Source organism: Loxodonta africana, chromosome 17 (assembly GCF_030014295.1).
Source record: "Loxodonta africana isolate mLoxAfr1 chromosome 17, mLoxAfr1.hap2, whole genome shotgun sequence".
NCBI lineage: Eukaryota > Metazoa > Chordata > Mammalia > Proboscidea > Elephantidae > Loxodonta > Loxodonta africana.
The window spans coordinates 33,504,624-33,525,778 of record NC_087358.1 but is presented as its reverse complement, the minus strand read 5'-3'; the positions used below and the strand labels follow the sequence as shown (position 1 = coordinate 33,525,778).

At 39.4% G+C, this 21,155-nt stretch overlaps 1 protein-coding gene and 1 pseudogene across 13 annotated transcripts in view; both read right to left on the bottom strand.

Moving 5' to 3' along the window:
* KLF12 (KLF transcription factor 12) overlaps positions 1–21,155 on the bottom strand; it is a 502,486-nt gene that overhangs the window by 246,579 nt on the left and 234,752 nt on the right. The gene's annotated exons all lie outside the window — the stretch shown is intronic.
* The window catches only part of LOC135227980 (small ribosomal subunit protein uS5-like), a 33,273-nt pseudogene continuing 12,126 nt past the window's right edge, over positions 9–21,155 (bottom strand).

Sequence of the window (21,155 nt, the reverse complement as noted above, 5' to 3'; positions counted from 1 at the left end):
CTGTGGAAAGAGACGATGGAAAAACTCAATATCGGTTCAACTGAATCATGTTTCAATTCTTCCTGTTTTAGGTCCATTTTTATTCTTAGATATATAATTTTATTTCACTCTTTGGGCTTTGTTTTCCTATATTCCCAAATAATTGTTTGAGGGTATTTAATTCAGTTCGTAGTACTGTGTTACAAATTTCTCCTGCTTCGTGGTTTGTGCTTTGAGGAAATTTTCATCAGCTGACAGATTTTGGTTCTCATTTTCTTTATTCTTATAAAAGCTCTGAAGACTGCTTATGACTTCATTTCATGAACAGGGACAGTGGTTTGCTGTGGCTTATACAATTTTTACCTCAAGAGTTCTCTTATTTGTCAGTGTAGCCAAAGTGTGGTTTCTTTAACAGGTGTTTTGTAGGGTTGTGGTGGGCAAGGGGCTTGTGTATTTTCTATTTATTTCTTGTTTTTCCACATCTTAAATTTACTCTCTTGCTTCTTTCTGCCTTCACTACACAGTCCCCAAAGGCAATTTTCCCTATTAGCCCTTTATATTAGTTTCCTACTGCTGCTGTAAAAAATACCACACACTTAGTGGTCTGAAACAACAAATATTCTCTTACAGTTTTGGAAGCCAGAAGTTCAAAATGAGTCTTATAGGCCTAAGGTGCTGACAGGCTTGTTTCTTTCTGAGAACTCCAGTGGTTAGAGTGGTCACCACTCTGTGGCCTTTCCAGCTTCTGGTGACTGTAGGTATCCCTTGGCTTATAGCTAGCTATATCCAATCTCTGTTCTGTCATCATGCTGCCTTCTCCACTTCTGTGGTCAAGTCTCCCTCTGTCTCACTATTGTGAGTATACCTGGGATTAGATACAGGCCTCAACCAGATAACGCAGAATAATATACCCATCTTAAGATCCTTAATTTAATCACAACTGTGAACTTTCTTTTGCCATATGAGGTAAGAGTCACAGATCTCAGGGATTAGGACATGCATATCTTTGGGGCTCATTATCTTCCCTACGGTACCTTCTGTTGTCTGTCTAAGACTATCTTCTTGAGTTCTACAAACCCTTTAAAATTCCTTCCCTGCAGTCAGTGCTCTGACCTACCCCGGTCTCTCTCTCTGTCTTCCCCACCCCTAAGTATTTTTATTGCCCTGGTAGTGCAGTGGTTAAAGCACTCAGCTGCCAACCAAAAGTCAGCAGTTCAAACCCACCAGCCGCTCAGTGGGAGAAAGATGTGGCAGTCTGCTTCCGTAAAGAAGCCCTATGGCACAGTTCTACTCTGTCTTATAGGGTGGGTTACTATAGGTCGGAATAGACTTGACGGCAGCGGGTATGGTTTTGGTTTTGGTATTTTACACTTAGGACTGATGTTCTCTTTGGGGAGAATTTCAGCTCAATCACCCTTTCTTCTTCCTGTGCAACTTTTCCAAAAATCCAGCTTTCCACAGAGGCTTGAGAAAGGAACTTAAGAAATGCCTTTTCTGGAAATTGGTTTACCTTTCTCTTATAGAATTTGAAGTCTGTAGTGTTTTCTGTCTTATTGTTATACCTAAAACATGGGGCTTTTAATGATTTTATCAGTTCTTGTTAATCTGTATAGATATCTGGAGCATGGTTAGAGAGATTTGGCTGCTGTTGTTAACCAGCATAAATCCTGTGTTTAACAGGTAAATCATCACTGTTCCGATGTTCACAAAAAAGAGAGCTAGTTATAAACTATGGATTCATTGAATTCCAGGATTGGCATGGACCATTAGGACCACATATGCTAACCATCTAATAAATACCTCTATCTGGCTGTAGCAGAGAAGCCACACTAGATTACCTCTACAAGGATCTACCCTTCAACACCTGAGAATCTCAAAAGTAAACATATTGTTAACGAAATTACTGCTATTACAGTGAACGTGACAGTCCACCTTAATGCTTTATATGGCCATCGTAAACAAACACTGTCAATGTCTTTGCTCCTATTCTCTGTCTATAAAATAGCAATCATAATATTTAAATAAAAACCCTCGAAGAAGTGTTATGATGAATTAGCCAGAGTCTCTAAGTTACTTTGTAAATGAAAGCTTAAGTACAGCCATTTAACTTGATGTATGGGGTTATGAGGCAGAAGCTTTAGTCAAAGACTGTGGTCATATATTAATATTTAACAAAGAAATGGCAGATGAGGAATCCAGGTGTGTGCATCTTGCTACTACAATTTTAGGCCACAAGTACAAGGACTGGCCTGAGATCCTGCAATGCTGTCACTATACCTACTTAAATGGTTAACTTGATTGGTCTCCAATTAACAAGTTTAAAGCACATTTTGAAAACAGTAAAATGTTGGCAGTAATTATTTTGAAGGTAAGAGTATGTGCTGTTAAAATCTCATCCTACGTTCTTGCATCCAACTAAATCGGAAAATAATCAACTCTTCAAATCACACTCTGTAACCACTGTTCAAACTTGACCAAGCACCACCAAAAAATATACTATCCGAGGTCCAGCCCGGATTGTATACTGAGAGTCTGATTGGCCCTGCCTTAGAGAAATCACTCCATTTTATTAGCGCCTCACTTATCTGCTATAAAAATGATCATTTCATAAGTGCTGTTAAAATTAATCAATACATAGCATTCTTTCAAAGAGAGAGAAAGCTTATTCTAGTAATGTATCTCCACACTTTTCCTGGCGCTATTCCCTCTGCTTAGAATGACTTCTCTGATCCCTATCCTAACCTGTTCCAGGCCCATATCAGTTATCACCATCTCTGAGCTTCTCCAGATCTAAACCAGATACAATCATCCCAGCCTCACTAATTTCTTAGTATTTCTTAACACTCATATTTTTGCACTTACACAAATGGCTTATGGTGTAATTTTCTGTGTATATGATGGCCACATAGAGGTATACAGCATAGCTTGCTTTGGTTTACACTAGATACCAACTTGGATTCTGCCACTTATTATATTGTCACCCTGATTGGCTGGCCTATCCTTATAGAGACTCAGGTTCCTTAACAAAGAGGATAACTATATCTGACCCCCTAGCTCTGCCATAGGAATTAAATGAAATAATGCTTGTAAAGTCCTAAATTTAGCCAATAAGTAATGCGCATTAGTTAATTTTATTATTACTGCTATGGTCTCATCCAGCTTTCTGGATATAAACTCCCATCATAATGGAGGCTGTATTATGTATCTGTGTCCCAGCAGCACCTGGGACAACACCTTGCACACAGTAGGTCCTCAGGGGATATACTTTAAATATAATTGAATAAGAAAATACCAGTTGAACAACATTTGTTGAGTTTTTTTTTTTATTGTGAAAGCAAAGTGAGAGATGAAAGAGGCATCATTCCTGACCTTTAAATCTTCAACAGCGGAATGTAGTTTAAAAATACTTGTAATATAATAAGTATAAATATATTCCACTCGCAGGAATGTGAGTGAAAAAGACCAAGGGAGCGGTACAAAAATCAGTGCTGACTTGGCAACCACAATTTTAAGTGAGAAAAACTTAAACTTATTTTTCCTTCCTTCATTTTTTCCATACATACATCTCTTTGCAATTCTTCTTACTCCTACTCAAATCTGTGCTTCCGTGGCAATGTTTCCACCTTGAAATTCCATCCCTGGAATGCCTCCATTCAGTCTACAACTAGTTCTCCGCTCTCTCTTTTATATCGGCCCTAGAAAAATGCAAGTCTCTACAACATGTGGAAGGTGAACTACCTCAATGCCTCCCCTGAAGTTAAGGAATATTTTCCCCTTACCCCCCAGTATTATACAGGAGTTCTCACATACAACTATTTGCAGTGCATTTTCATATGTGATGAAAAGAAAGAAGGTCAAAATAATTCTAAAGACTCTGTGATGTGAATTACAGATGATTCAAGTTTGTTCAGATTGAAGCTCTTTGCTCAGTACCAAGACAATATTTAGGGATGTATTTAACAATTAAAGCCAGAAAGAAGGAAACAATGCCAGTAAAAAAGTTATCCAACCAGGACTTGTTTCCTACCACCTGATCCTGAGTTTGGCTAGACACTTGAGGTAGCCTGCCAGAGCCTCAGAACTGTTCAGTCAACCCTAATTGCTCTTGGGAGGTTTCAACCAATGTATTCTAAGCCCTGCTCCTATTAGGCTCTTTAACGCTGCTTGAGTTACTCTTAATTCCTCTGTTTTGAGTTGTGCTGCCAAAGTCCCAAAGATCTGAAACACACCATTACCTCTGAATAGATGCTTGATTTGACTACTCTGAAAACCAGTCAGATTCTGGAGAACATCTGCCAAAGTGCCACTAATAAAAGGCTGCTCTGGGGTCAAACTGTGGGCACTAACTTACAGGTCTTCTCCTGAGCTGACAACCAAGAGGAATCCTCAGGAGTACGGTCCCTAGGAGGCCCTCCCATGCTCAAAGGACTTTTTTTTTTTTTTTAATTCACTATTTCTCTTATGTAAAAACCACTATGTGGTGGCCACAGGTGGAGCCCGGGACCTCTGCACAGAGACTCTGGTGTGGGTCTGTAGAAGATAGTTGGTGAATTCCTGCTAATGAGACTTGGTGAACCCAGCCTTTTTCCAGAGGTCCGGAGTAAGACAGCTTTAGGTCTTGGAGATGGCATCAAAGGTGTCCTTGGGAAGTTGCCCAGGATGGCTGTACAGCCGCTGGCTGAGTTGTAGCAGTCATCAATATGGTTAGCAGCAGCAGCTCTTTGGGCACAGGGGCCGAGACTATGCCAGTGCCTGTGCGTGGCATGGGGGGATGAGGCACACCAGCATAGAGCTACAGTGGCCTGTCACCTTGCTGGGAACAGTGTGGGGCTTGCCAATCTTGTTCCCCCAGTACCCTCACCACAGGGAGATGATGGAGAGCTTGGCCAGGATGACGGCCCCACAGATGGCGTGGCCAACTCCTTGGAGCACTTACCACCTAGGTTGACATGGCCATTGTAGTTTCCAATAGCAATGAATGCCCTGAACCTGGTCTGCTGGCCAACACGTGTCTGCTTCTGCATGGGCATGATTTTCAAAACCTTGTCCTTGAGGGCTACCCCCAGGAAGAAGTCAATGATCTCAGACTCCTTGATGGGCGTGGGCAGGGAGAAGAGATAGATCTCCTTCAGGGACTTGATCTTCATGTCCTTGACCAGGCAGCCACTCCTTGTTCTCGACTTTGCCTCCTCTAACTGCACAGCCTTGGCCCTGGCCCCAACCACAGCCATAACCCCAGCCTCAAAGGCTACTGCTGAAGCCTCCATGGAAGTTGCCACGGATTCCTATCCTCAGGCTCCCAGGGCCTCCAAGCCTCCTGCAGTACTGGCGTCATCAGCCATTCGGTATTTTCTCAAAGAAGAAGCCCAAAGGACTGTTTTTTTAAGGAAATTTAAAATGATGGCGGACTCACGGATTAAGTCCTGGTGTTCCAGAATTCTAAAGCAGAAAGCTCCTAATTAAAGGGTCTCTCAAGAATTACCAAGAAAATGGTTAGAATGCTTATTCACAAATAGGATCACTAACACAGAAAACGTGCTGATCCCCATGACAGAGTTTTGACTGCTACTGAAAGCCAAATCCATTGCCATCGAATCAATTCCAACTCATAGCAACCCTATAGGACGGAGAAGAACTGCCCCACTGGGTATCTAAGGAGCGCCTGGTGGATTCAAACTGCTGACTTTTTGGTTAGCACCCAAATGATTAATCGCTGTACCACCAGGGCTCCTTGACTGCTACAGCAAGACCTAAAACTCCCTGTATCAAAATTACTATTTTATGGCCTCTCTAAAACCTGGACTTTCTCTCAGTTGACTCTTAACAGAGGAGAGAAAGTAGTTTTTCTCTAAACTCTAAATATAAAACAGAGTAGAAAGAAACTAAAAGAATACATTTAAAAAGGCCTAAATTCCCTCAACTTTTAAATCATCACCAATTCCTACTCTATCATTAACACAATATACCATATTGTCATGAAACAAAACTTAAGATTTCATTTGAATGTATGCAGAAATCTAAGTATTGCAGTCAACACACCATGTTAATTAACTCAAAGGCAACTAACAACAATATCATGAAAAGCAAAATATTCCTCAAGGACTTACAAGGTTAAAAATCAAAGGCTTTCATTCTTCACATGAGGTATTGTCTCCTGAGCCAGATTTGCCTTCCAATAGACTTTGATAGGGCCTTAGATTCTGAACCCTTATCTAAGCGATACCCAAGCTGATGGCTACCATCGTTTCTTTAGCTCTTACAAATTTTTCTTTCCTAAATGTCCTCAATTTATGGCAAGGAAGGAAGTCCAGTCAGCAGCAGTAGCTACCCCAGATTCCACTGAGGGATTTCACTGTCAGGATACCTTTCCCCTCCAATTCAGAAAAATGAAAAGTAGTCTGAATATCCTGTTTAAACACTATAACATGGCCAATATTGTGAGAAATATTTCATGTTTGTGTGTATAAACATAACCCACCCAACATAAACATGTATAAATATGCACATGTATGTATTTAATATATAGAAATATACACATAACATACATATATACACATGTACATTTATATTTACTCTCTGTGTATACAAGTGTGTATTTTATACAAATCCAAAAAAAACAAAAACAAAATCTGTTGCTGTCGAGTCAATTCTGACTCATGGTGACCCCAAGTGTTACCACTCCAGAATCGCTCCACAGGGTTTTCTCGGTTGCAATCTTTACGGAAGATGATCATTGCCAGGGCTTTCTTCCACGGCACCACATGCTAGGTCCGAACCACCAACCTTTAGGTTAGTAGATGAGTGCAAACCCATATAGCATATATTTACATATGTAAACTATATACTTGTATGTATATGAGTATGCATGTATGTATATACATATGTGTTGTACACACACACTTCAAAAAAAAAAAAAAATACCGTAATCTAAGTAGAGGTGAGTTACTTAGAGGTGAGGCAGAACAATGCTTAATTCAAGGAAATTCCAGTCCACTGTTCAAAAAACAGAGGAGTCCTGGTGGCACAGTGGTTAATACACTAGGCTGCAAACTGAAAGGTTAGTGATTCGAACCCACTTGCCACTCTGCAAGAGAAAGACGCGGCAGTCTGTTTCTGTAAAGATTTATAGCCTTAGAAACCCTATGAGGCGGTTCTACCCTGCTATGAGTTAGATTCAACCTGAAGACAATGGGTTTATTCAAAAACAATTTAAGTATTTCTCTCCAAAAAAAGATTAAAAATTAAAATATAATTGTAACACACAAACTTCTTAAATCCTCTTTCCCATGTGTTCAAAATCTGAAACATTTGGCAGATCCAGACCTCCTGCCCAACAAAAATTTTACCTTTCTATCCCAATTATTTTTGGCTCTTATGTGAAATCCCCCAACCCCATACCCCACACTGCCTTTCAAGTTCAATTATTTTCTTTGCCAACAATTCTCTTCCCTTTCCAATATAAATCAAATCATGCTGGTTTGCCAGCTTTTCACTTGTACCCCCATCACCACCCTCAAATTCCATCTTTTTCTCATTACCCACATTCTGCATAACAATGGCCTGCCACAAAAAGCAGCTGGAAACAAGGAGAGGCATGAATACTTCCACATTAACATCTTTTCCTATCTCATATGCCCATCAGAGAATATGCTAGGAAAAAAAAAAATGCTAGAAGATAAAACAAATGAAGATAACATTTGTTTTCATTTTCTGGGAAAAGTGGAAAGAGCATTCCTAAGGTCTGATGGACACTTACATATTCAAGACTTAATTTCCTCAAGTGAAAAGGTTGTTGCAAGAACCAAAGGTAATTGTATATTTTAAAAGACTGCAACAAGTGCCCGTTAATATCAATCTGGTCTCAATTGCCGTGCAATTCAACAGTACCCTCTAACATAAACACTAGGGTTGCTTTTCTTTTTTTTTTTTTTTAGCTTGATAAGTTCTAAAGTAACTCAAGTATTTAAAAAGTGCTTCCCCCTGGGGACTAAATAATACACATATTGAAAACACATGCTGTCAGCTTTCTGATGCCATGTCATTACAGTTATTTCAGCTGTCCTCTGTCCCCTGCTCACAGGCAGGAAGAAGCCTCCTCTTGATTTGTAAAAGATCAAAAGAAATATTAAGCCTCTATTATCACACCTAAGGGTTATAAAGAAATTGCCTATAACACGGCTGTTATTCTTGTTGTTAGCTACTGTGGAATCAGCCTCCAAGACTCACGGCAACCCCACACGTAACAGAACAAAGCGATGCCCTGTCCTGCGCCATCTCCATGATTGGCTGTGGATCACACTTTTGTGATCGATCCATAGGGTTTTCATTGACTGATTTTTGGAAGTAGATCACGAGGTCTTTTTTCCTAGACTGTCATAGCCTGGAAGCCCTGCTGAAACCCAGCACCATGACAGCCTCCACTGCCAGACAGATGGCGGCTGTATAGAAGGTACACTGGACGGAAACTGAATCTGGGTTTCCTTCACGGAAGGGAAGGATTCTACCACTGAACCAACACTGCCCTTTATAAATAGCATTATGTTTTTTTTTTTATTATTATTAATTTTTATTGAGCTTCAAGTGAACGTTTACAAATCAAGTCAGTCTGTCACATATAAGTTTATATACATCTTACTCCTTACTCCCACTTGCTCTCCCCCTAATGAGTCAGCCCTTCCAGTCTCTCCTTTCGTGACAATTTTGCCACCCTCCAACTCTCTCTATCCTCCCATCCCCCCTCCAGACAGGAGATGCCAACACAGTCTCAAGTGACCACCTGATATAATTAGCTCACTCTTCATCAGCATCTTTCTCCTACCCACTGTCCAGTCCCTTTCATGTCTGATGAGTTGTCTTCGGGGATGGTTCCTGTCCTGTGCCAACAGAAGGTTTGGGGACCATGACCGCCGGGATTCCTCTAGTCACAGTCAGACCATTAAGTCTGGTCTTTTTATGAGAATTTGGGGTCTGCATCCCACTGATCTTCTGCTCCCTCAGGGGTTCTCTGTTGTGCTCCCTGTCAGGGCAGTCATCAATAGCATTATGTTTTTAATTATACAAAATCTCCCCTTCTACCCTCCCTCCCATAGAGAAGTCATGTGCTTTGAGCAATGCAAAGAATCTGAGGGTTTGTTTTTTTTTTAACTATTGTATGGAGATGATTTTCCTCCCCCCCCTCCACAACTTAATGGCAACTTTTTTTGTTTTCTATTGTTAACTGCGGAGCCCTGGGGGCGCAGTGGTTAAGAGCTACGGCTGCTAACCATTTAAAGTCAGCAGTTCAAATCCACCAGGCACTCCTTGGAAACCCTATGGAGGCAGTTCTACACTGTCCTATAGAGTTGCTATGAGTTGGAATCAACTGGATGGCAATGGGGTTGATAACTACTTTCCCTTGAAGTGAATTAATTTGTTGTATAGCTTCCACTGAATTGTTTCTCATTTATATTGACATTACCTTCAAGGGGTAACACCTTCACATTCTAAGCTCACCAAAAATTACTTGATTCTTACTCATCTTTGCCTTAACGATTTCACATCTGAGTCGGTCAAACTTTTTTTTTCTGTATCCTTTCAGAGTCCTACTTTTGGAATCCTGCAGATATCTGCATGGTGTCATAACTAGATCATTCATGTAACTCACGTACATCACAGGACAGAAGATGAGCTAAACATCTCAGTATCCATAGGAAAAACCAGCAAAATCAGAAACCTGGCCTTATTTTGTACAATGATGTGGAATATTTGATCAATGAGGGCTTATGCCAGTTTTTTCTTCAATGATTTTGATTTTCCTAAAAAAAAAAAAAAAATCCAGATAACAACGGTATAGTTCTGGCTTCAAGATGATCTCTGTCAGGGTTAATATAAGTGAAAGATGTTCTAAGTGGTTGGCGGTGTTTTGCCAACAAGGGAAACGGATCACTAGTTATCCCACATCTCCAAAGAGCATTCACAACAAGGTAAGTGACTGGAGTTATGAGCCGTTCTACTGCAGCGAAGCAACAGGTCATTTGCCAGGTATTTGAAGAAAAGGTACAACAGAGAATCAACGCTATTCTGAAAATTTAGGTCAAAACTAAGATTTTGGGAACAGTTCAGAGAAAAGCACATTAAAAAAAAAAATTCTGATTATTTGAATAAATATCATCATTGTCCTTTCCCTTAGCTATGGTATCCTAGACTTCTTTCAGAACAAACACTTATGATGTATTTATAAAACAGGATATTTTCCCATCTTAAAAAATATAAAATGTCAACGAATTAAAAAAAAAAGACACTAGAACTTTCACCTAAAACACTGCACAAAAATTCTTAAATAGGAACCTAATTTGCTGTGCAAACTTTTACCTAAAATACAAAAAAAATAAATAAATAAAATGAGACACTAGAGTATGTGTGTTTACTCTGACATTAAATGCAACTTTCACATACACGCACGTCCAATTGCTAGGGAAGGACAGAGGTGGATGGACTCCACTGCCAAAGAGAAATTAGGGATGGGATTTTTCAAAACTGGAGCGTCAGTGGGATAGGGGAATACTGTGACCCGGGTCTTATATGTAAGGTTTTTAATTTACTATTTTTTTGTTTCATTTTGTTGGGGGTTGGGAAATGGGGGTATGCACCATTACTTACAGCCAGGAGAGAAGCAGACTATTCTGACCAGCAAACCAAGCCGGAATCCCATGTTGGAGGTGAAAAGCGATACCCTTACAGTGTGCCACAGGTACACAAACACCCAGTCTCAGATTTTCAGTCAGGCTGAATACATTAAAGTGAAACAAATATTTACTGAGAACTTAACTATATGCATCAGGGACAGTGGTGTTTCAGTGGTAGAGTCCTCACCTTCCATGCAAGAGACCCAGGTTCAATTCCCTGCCCATGAACCTCAAACGCAGCCTCCAGTGGAGGTTTGTGGGTTGCTATAAAGCTGCACAGGTTTCAGGGGAGTTTGCAGACTAAGATGGGCTACGAAGAAAGGCCTGGTGATCTATCCCACTGTCAACAAGTTGATTCCGAGTCATTGAAACCCTAGAGGATAGAGTAGAACTGCCCCATACGGTTTCCAAGGCTGTGAATGTTTACAGAAGCAGACTGCCACATCTTTCTCCCAAGGAGCAGCTGGTGGGTTCGAACTGCCAGCCTTTCTGGTTAGCAGTCAAGTGCTTTAATCACTGCACCACCAGCGTTCCTCCCTTGTGATCTACTTTTGAAAATCAGCCAATGAAAACCCTATGGATCACAACAGTCTGATCCCAGGGTGCAAGGGGTCGCCCTGAGTTGGTGGTGATTTTTTACATGCACTGTCATAGATATAGTGCAAGACTTAGCTAACCAAAGAGCCCTTGTTTAAATCTTTTTTAAAAATCAGAAAATAAAAATACCTCTTTAGGATGAGTAATTAGAGAAAGGTAACCCAGGAAAACCACGTGCCAGGACTGCTGCTCGTCCTGGAAAGCACAGACAGAATACCAGCCCCAGGGTCCCTCGGTGGGCGGCTCTGTGTGGTGTCCAACTAGGCACCGCAGCCTGCTGGTCTGCATTCAGAGACAAATCCCAAATCCAACCTCACAGGTTCACTCAAATAGCGAGTCTCATTCAGTACAAAAGATATGGAACCTCCGGAGACATCATTTAAATGCCAGTTGTCATGCTTCCTCTTCTCAGTTATGGCACTTATAACATCAATATTTTAAACAGTTCAAGTGTTTTTTAACTTCTAAATGAGTCATTCACTCTCTTGGTCGAGAAGAGGTAAAATAAAATGTCAATGACTAAAATGTGAGCTACTTCTTCAAAGATGAAGTACATTTCTCATGATTCAAAGGTAATTGGCTTGGAGCTTGAAAATGCAATGCTACACATGACAATGGCATTTGCTAGGCTCCTCAGGAATTCAAAGTCTCCTAAAGAAAGTGGCCCTAGCACTAGGACTATTGTGTTTACTACACTTACACAATTGAGTCGTAACTCCTGCTAAGATTTAAGGGAATTATTTGTCCCATTCAGAATTGACATGCAACTACTAATCAATAAAACCCAAAACCAAACCTGCTGCCTTCAAGTTGATTCCGACTCATAGAACAGAGTAGAACTGCCCCATAGTTTCCAAGGGGAGCCTGGTGGATTTGAACTGCTGTAGCTCTTTGGTTAGTAGCTGTAGCTCTTAACCACTAAGCCACCAGGGTTTCCTATCAAGTATTAAAAATCCCTAAGATGCTTCTAGCACCTCCTGGCCCTTCTGACAGGTCCAGTCCATCAGCAAGGACAGACCTTGACAGAAGCTCACAGCCAGCAACGTGAAGCCTGTCTTTCTTCCATTATCCAAGGAAGATTCTCTGAATCAGGAGGCTGTTGTTGTTGTGTGCTAGTGAGTCGATTTTGACTCCTGGTGACCTCATGTGACAGAGTAGTACAGCCTCATAGGGTTTTCTAGGCTGTAATCTTCCCAGGATTTTTTTTTTTTTAATCTTTCCAGGAGTAGATCTCCAGGTCTTTTCTCAGAGTTGTTGGGTGGGTTCAAACCAGCAACTTTGTCATTAACAGCCAAGCACTTTTACGGTTGGGCCACCAGGTCTCCTTGATTCAGATGGGCATGCCTTAGGAGTCACCAGAAGCCTAATGAGCCAACGCCAATACCACCTCACTTTATAACAGTGGTTCTGGATATGCTGTAGCATTAGAATCACCCGGGGAACTCATTGAAAACACAGGTTTTCATTTCCTATTCCCAGAGATTCTGACTGTTAGGTTTGGGGTGAGAACTCAGAAGATTTTGAAACCATGTTCCTGATTTTGAAAAAAACGCTTCATCACATACCCAGGTTCCCAAGCCCTGAGACTGTCATATCCTCCCACCAATTCACTGTGGCTCACACTTGGATCATCAAATACCATGCAAGCACACCAGCATTTGTAGGCCATCTGTGGAAGATAATCATCAAACTATATTACACCAGGGTAAAAACTCATCTGAAAAATGATGATCACAATACTTGTTTTATTTCATCTTCTCCTTGAATCAATAAAAACATCAAGTGATCACGCACAAAGATGTAAAGTAGTACTCAGGCATAGCAAGGCCAACTCGATGAAGAGTAAAATATATAACAACATATAATGACCTAAAACATGAATTCAACACATAACTTCATGTATTTTCAACATGCTCCTATTCAAGGCCGCCCTCTCAGTATTTTACGAAATAAACAGGCAAATAAATAATAACCAACGGTCTTGTGGAAGGTTATTTTATTTTGCAAAACTAAATCTCTTTAACTCATGACTCATAGACACAGAATAAATGGTTAGGTTTTAAGCGCATGTGATTTCTCTACTTGAATTACCCAAGGAATTGTGGTTACAGAGAATTGGGCTACATTCACTGCATGTCTATAGGGCTGTAAGATTTCAGTAAAATGGAGGGTCTTTAGAATTACATTCACACCATCTTAGAAGTCAACGGAGAACACCACAGAGCAGTACTTAAATAACACCCTCGTTCCATAAAAGCATTATGTCCCACAAAATCCCATGTATTATTCCCAAGTTGTTACAGAGAATTATAATAACATCATCTTGGATAAATGAAATGGCATAAAGAATTTGAAAGGGTGCGAAGCATGAGACTCAAATGTCTAACCACTTATCTATAACACAGCTCTTATGTGAACAAATACTGATCATTCCAATTTTATGGAAATGAATTATGGAACAGCTGAACAGGCTTGAAAATTCAGTACCATAGGAAGATATGGGGAATGGTAGAAAAGAGAAGGTGAGGAGGAGAGAAACCATATCTCAGCTAAGAGAGGCGACAGCCCCATAGGTTGTGGATCACCCTAAAAAAAACATTACTAGCCCAGCATTCTCCCCCTATATTGCAAGTAACAGAGTTCTGTTGTCCAAAAAAAAAAAAGGATTAGTAAGTCCTCTTTTACTAAAATATCTGCTTTCAGATAGCAGTCTGTACAAGGATAAGCCTCATCCCCACTCATTTTTTTTTTCCCCACAGAATCCATCCAGTCTAGAATGTCTTTTCATCTCCTCTCCAAGCCCTTGCCATTAAGACTAAGTTCCATTTCCACGTATGTCATCAGGCAACACTTCCACGTACCCACTTAAGCTCCTGATGGATGATTTCTCCTCATCCTGTCTGTTCATGGTACTTAAGGAAACCCCTCAACTGCATACATATTGGCACCTGAAATATGCTGGCAGTAACACCCTTTGACTGAAGGCTGTTAGAAACCCTGGGCTCTAATTCCAGAACTGTCAGTATTGATCGCTGGGCTTTAGGCACATCATTTCACTAATCATGTTCTCGTTTTCTCATGTGAAAAACGGTGATCACAACACTCACTCCATTCCATCTTCCCACTGAATTGATGCAAACACCATATGATAGTGTATAAGAGAGTGCTGGAAACATGGAAGGGAGATATACAGGCACAAAGTACTACTTGTTGCTGCCATTTTTCTTCAGACTAACGAACATGAAGAAGTCAGAGGAAATATTTTCAACATGAAAGAAATTTAAGACTAGGTTAACAAAATCAACTTCCAGTCAACTAATCAATAGAGGAAGGAGCCCTGGTGGCACAGTGATTAAGTCTCATCTGCTAACCAAAAAATTGTAAGTTCAAATCCACCAGGAGCTCCATGTGAAAAAGATGTGACAGTCTGGTTCGGTGAAGATTAAAAAACCAAAACCAAACCCAGTGCCATCAAGTCAATTCATTGACTCATAGCAACCCTACAGGCCAGAGTATAACTGCCCCCATAGAGTTTCCAAGTAGCGCCTGGCAGATTTGAACTATCGACCCTTTGGTTAGCAGCTGTAGCACTTAACCATTACACCACCAGGGTTTTCTCCGTGAAGATTACTGCCTAAGAAATCCTATAGGGCAGTTCTACTCTGTCCTACAATAGCAATGGGTTAAACCGATAAAAAAAAAAAAAACAAAAAACTGATAGAGGACATTATTTCAATAAGTATTTTTCATGAATATGGAAAATAATGAGAATGATTCTTCAAGACACACAAAAAGCAATGATTTTACATGTCTGTCTTACCGAGGATGTTTCTAGCATTTGTTTCACAGAAAAGCACAGTTTTTTTTGAGTTAAACAGAGCTGGTTCTGACATTGTGCATCCATGTGACCTTGGAGAAGTTTCTTAGCCATTGTTAACTATAATTTTCCTTAAAGGTGAAGTGGAGATATGATCACTGCAGGATTATTCGAGTGTTAGGTAAGGTAATGTAAATAAAGAACCAGACACATCAAGTATTCCATAACTGCTGCTCTCCATAGCTATTCTAATTGAGAAATGTATCCGAGAACCACTCTTCAAATAAAACATGGGGCTCCTTCAAGTCAGCCTCTTGCCTACCTTGATCCCTAGCAACCCACACCATAAATGATTCTGTTGAGACCGAATTAACAAATGAATGTGCTTGAAATCAAGCTGTGAAGGGAGTTAATACACATGATACAATTTGAGCTCAATTAAGTGCTAAATTGGGTAGGTCATGACTATAAATAGATTCAATAGACATTCAGAGGAGGGAGATCAATGGGAATGCTTTCGAGATTTTGTACAGACATTCAGAGGAGGGAGATCAATGGGAATGCTTTCGAGATTTTGTGCTGGGGCTTGGAGGATAGGGGTGCCCTAAATAAATGAAGGGTGGCGGGGAACAGCTGCAGTCAATTCTGCTCTTGGTGACCCCCAGGTGTGTCAGAGAAGAACTGTTCTCTATATGGTTTCCAAAAGCTGATTTTTCAGAAGATAGCCAGGATTTTCTTCCAAGGTGCCTCTAGGTGGACTTAAACCTCCAACCTTTCAGTTAGCAGCCAAGCATGTTAATGGTTTACACCACCTAGGCAGTCCAAACTAAAGGAACAAAGTAGATATTTCTGGTTGGAGCAACAGTTAGTAGCTAATAAATATTACATGTACTAATATCTTTATCTCCCCAGAAACCTCATGAGGTAGCTACTATTATAATCCCCATTTTACCCATGAAGAAACTGAGACAGAGATTAAGTAGCTTGTCCAAGTCAGAGAAAAAAGTGGTGGAGCCTGGGTTTAAAGACAGGTAGTCTGGCTGCAGAAGCCCTGGTGGTGCAGTGATTAAACGCTCGGCTGCTAACCAAAAGATCGGCAGTTGGAATTCACCAGCAACTCCATGGGAGAAGGATGTGGAAGTCTGCTTCCTTAAAGATTACCGTCTTGGAAATCCTATGGGGCAGTTCTACTCTGTCCTATATGGTTCCTATGATTTGGAACTGACTTGACAGCAATGGGTCAGTCTGTCTGCAGAGTTCACACACTTAACCCCTGAGAAATATCCAGGTAGAAATACCCAAGTAGAAAAAAAATATCAGTTGCAAATGAAAGAATCCACTTTGACTGGTTTAAGTAGAGAGATAACTAAATATATATAATAGCTCAGAAAATCTCCTGGACAGCCAGAGAACAAAACCTGAACACTACATAACCAGAAAAAAAACATGGATGGGGCAAACCTCAGCCTCATCATGGGTCCCTTCCAATGAAAATACTACCACTGCTGCCTCTCAGCATTTAATCGGAGAAAGTCTGCCACAGCCTCCCTGGCAGAACCAGAAATTCCTGCCACCACTTTTGCCGAAAGAACAATCATTGTATGTACAAGCAACCTTGTGTTGTTCCTTTCTGCATTCCTCTCATGCATGGTACAACTGATTTGCAACAAGCCCATATCCTAGCTGCAAGAGAGTCTAGGCAATTTAGTTTTTTAGATTATAAGGTGAGAGGATAGGAATCAAACACAAGAAGCTAACAAAATGACAAGACAGTAAACAAAAGATGCCATGCAATCACAAAGGGCCACTACACACTCAAATTACAGGCAGGCTGAGAAGCAGGGGTCAGATCATGTAGGTGCAAACGCACTTCATTTGGTAACATTTTACACTTTCCAACACAGGCTGTTTCTTAAAATAGCAAGACATTTTTCTAAGCTGAATATAAAGGTGGCAACACAAGTTATTCAAACACTGGGAATATCAGTAACTTGGTGACTTTTCTCCAACTATTTAAAAAATGTAGCATAATAATACCCATCATTTGTCCTATTTTATAAGAAAAAAGCAAATACTATTAATTTAGGAAAATGGTTACGTTATGTATCACACTATTTTTGTCTCTTATAGTTCACTTTTATACTTGTAAGGATCGTTCTTCCCAGATAATGGATATTTTTAATTTGAACGGTGGCAATATTTTATCTCTTCCAGAAACCCATTTTATCTCTAAAAAAAAAACTAGCACACTCAAAATTTGAGATAGAACACTAAATACTCACTAGAAAAGAGTTAGGCTCTTTTTTTTTTAATTTAGGAAATAGAAAGTTATTTTTAAACCATTACTCATTTAACTATCATGGGCATATATATTTCTGAATAATATTCCAAATTCTTTCTACGATAACAACCGTCCTTTAGTTCTTTATGTTTAAGGAAAGTTAGCTACAAGCGAGACATAACTATTTCCAAATAGTAGACAAAAGTCCAAGAATACGGAATTAAACATGTGTACTTTCTTTCCACAGAATAAATAATTATTTATTTATTCTAAAGTGTCAGTTATGGGTAAAAGGCAGCTATAAAAAAGCACAATATAAATACATTCTGTCTTATAAACATATATAGAGAGTACAATTATTTCCTGATAATGGGGTCATATAAAATAACTTTGGAGCATCATTAAGGTTAAATCTTTTTGAAATATCCATGCTGAATAAATGAATTTTTATTTTAATTTACAAATGCAAAATATCAGTTTATATCATCAAATTAAGAAGAAAGATTAGCAATAGTGGTTGCAAGAGAAATCCCTTTTTATTGATTACTTATTACTTAATACACTGTGTACTATGCTAAGCATTATGTATCTATCTAGTATAGCTGAATACTATAAGTACTTTCCTGTACTTGAATTTAAAGACAGGCAAATGTTTCACGTCTTTCTCAGAAACGCTTCTAGAGTTCAAAAATACTGCACAGAAACATGAATTTACCCAAGGACAATAATCCAAAGAGGATTAAGGCAAAAGTGTCCACTTATTTACAGAAGCATCAATGTGGGGACGAGATATCATTACGGCAAATAAAATTTTGGAGAAAATGGCAGCATACAGTCATGACATATGAAAGGATGGAGAAATCTAATGCGATGACTTGGTAACTCAATATACATCAAGGGTTTTGCCATATTACAGTATTAGTACTTGTTTACCATATTAATAATGATGATGTCTATAAAAATCATGCTACTTGCAAAATACTTGAGGTAAAAACCTTAAGAAATTTTCAAGAATATATTTAAGTTTTTTATGAGTACAATATTGACTGGGGGGAAAATATATGATCTTATATATGAGGAAGTCCTATCTATGGGAGCAAAACAATATTCAGACTGTTGTGTCCCTAACATCTACCAGTAGCTATGGCACTATTCATAGAAAAAAAAAAAAAAAAAATACTTTGTCTTTTTGTTTTTTCAGTATATAAAACAGCATAACCAAGATCCATTTTTAAATGGTCTTCTCATGTTTTATATGAAATGTTTAACAAAACAGGAAGTGACTCAAAAAAACTTATTCTGCTATATAGCTATAACTAACTTAACCAAGGGAGGCTGGAAATTTTTAACTTATAGTTGCATTAATTTCTTCCAAGAAAAAAAAAAGTTAAACCAAGGGTTTAAAAAAAGAAGAAAAATTAATTATTTATCTTAATTTTAAAGGATAGCTGGATTGTCTTCTTTAGCAGATACAGGTTTTGAGACTGAATGATAACCGAACATTATCTGCATATCTTTATAGGAAAAGATATAATTAATTATGACAAGAACATAGCAATGAAATTGAAGTTTGAGAGCTGGAGGGAGAGAGTTGACCATGGGGACTATGAGTCATCTGTGCATCAGAGTTCATTTAAAATTGACGAGAAGTACATATTTCTTCCCTAAGAACATCTTCTGACAATACTTCCCTAAGACAAGGAAAGGACTGACCAGTGGCTCACAGTCAGCTTCATTCTTCCAGTGGCTACAGACACGAAAAGACATTAAATTGATCAAAATTTCTACCAGGTCAAATGTGATAGGTAAGGTACTGGACATTTTCCTCAGTGATGACTTTGACATAATTTGTGAAACAATGAAAAAAAAAAAGTGTTGGCATTTTTACCTTGCTACATATGTATGAAATTCTACATTCTTAAAACACTGACAGACAGAAAAGAGAAATTTTCTAGAATTTGAGTCTAAACTGAGGTGTCAGCTCTGCTCAATTCTGTTGATTTCTGAAATTAATTTTTGTTGTTGTTAGGTTCTGACTTATAGGAGCCCCATTACCACAGAACGAAACACTGCCCAGTCCTGCGCCATCCTCACAATCATTGTTATGCTTGAGCCCATTGTTGCAGCCACTGTGTCAATCCGTCTCTTTTCCGCTGACCGTGTACTTTACCAACGATGATGTCCTTCTCCAGGGACTGATCCCTCCTGACAACATGTCCAAAGTATGTAAGATGCAGTCTTGCCATCCTTGCTTCTAAGGAGCATTCTGGTTATACTTCTTCCAAAGACAGATTTGTTCGTCCTTCTGGCAGTCCATGGTATATTCAATATTCTTTGCCAACACCGCAATTCAAAGGCATCAATTCTTCTTCGGTCTTCCTTATTCATTGTCTAGCTTTCACATATATATGATGCAACTGAAAATACCATGGTTTGGGTCAGGCACACCTCAGTCTTCAAGATGACACCTTTGCTTCTTAACATTTTAAGGAGGTCTTTTGCAGCAGATTTGCCCAATACAATGCATCTTTCGATTTCTTGACTGCTGCTTCCATGGCTGTTGATTGTGGATCCAAGTAAAATGAAATCCTTGACAACTTCAATCTTTTCTCCATTTATCATGATGTTGCTTATTGATCCACTTGTGAGGATTTTTGTTTTCTTTACGTTGAGGTGCAATCCATACTGAAGGCTGCGGTCTTTGATCTTCATCAGTAAGTGCCTCAAGTCCTCCTCACTTTGAGCATGCAAAGTTCTGTCACCTGCATAATGCAGGTTGTTAACGAGTCTTCCTCCAATCCTGATGCCCTTTTCTTCTTCATATACTCCAGCTTCTCGTATTATTTGTTCAGCATAAAGACTGAATAGGTATGGTGAAAGGATATAAACCCTGACGCACGCCTTCCCTGACTTTAAACCATGCAGTACCCCTTGTTCTGTCCAAACAACTGCCTCCTGATCTATGTATTGGTTCCTCAGGAGCACAATTAAATGTTCTGGAATTCCCATTCTTAGCAATGTGATCCATAATGTTATCCAGCACTATATCAGACAATGTTCCACTACTATTCATAAGGTTTTCACTGGCTAATACTTTTTAGAAGTAGACTGTTGGGTCCTTCTTCCTAGTCTGTCTTAGTCTGTAAGCTCGGCTGAAACCTGCCCACCACTGGTGACCCTGCTGGTATCCGAATAACGGTGGCATAACTTCCAGCATCATAGCAACACGCAAGCCCTCGCAGTACAACAAACTGACAAGCATGTTGGGGTCTGAAATTAATAGACACGGTGAAATAGTGCTTTCTCCATTTGAACATCGTGGAATATTTCTGTACATATTTACATAACCTACTGCTAAATAATTGAAAACTGTATTTTATATTAAAACATACACATCTTACGTAAATTTTTTTTTTTTTTTAATTTTAGGAAATTAAGATAAAAGAGCAACTTCAAAAAATTTCATGCTTACTACAGGCTACTTTAAGCAATGATCTCTGAATCTCTGTGGGTACCTTTTGCATTTATAACCCGTTGCCACTGAATTGATTCTGATTCATAGCGACCTGATAGGACAGAGTAGAACTGCCCCATTGAGTCTGCAAGGAGCAGCTGGTGGATTCGAACTGCTGACCTTTCAGTTAGCAGCCGAGCTCTTAACCACTATGCCACCAGTGCTCCTTGCATTTATAGGGGTATTGAACTAAAACTTTTCATAAGATCTGAATTAAATCCTTCTTAAAATTAATATTATAGTGGGAATTCGTTTATATCAGATTATTTCCAATGTGATAACTAGTTAAATAACTATCAAAAT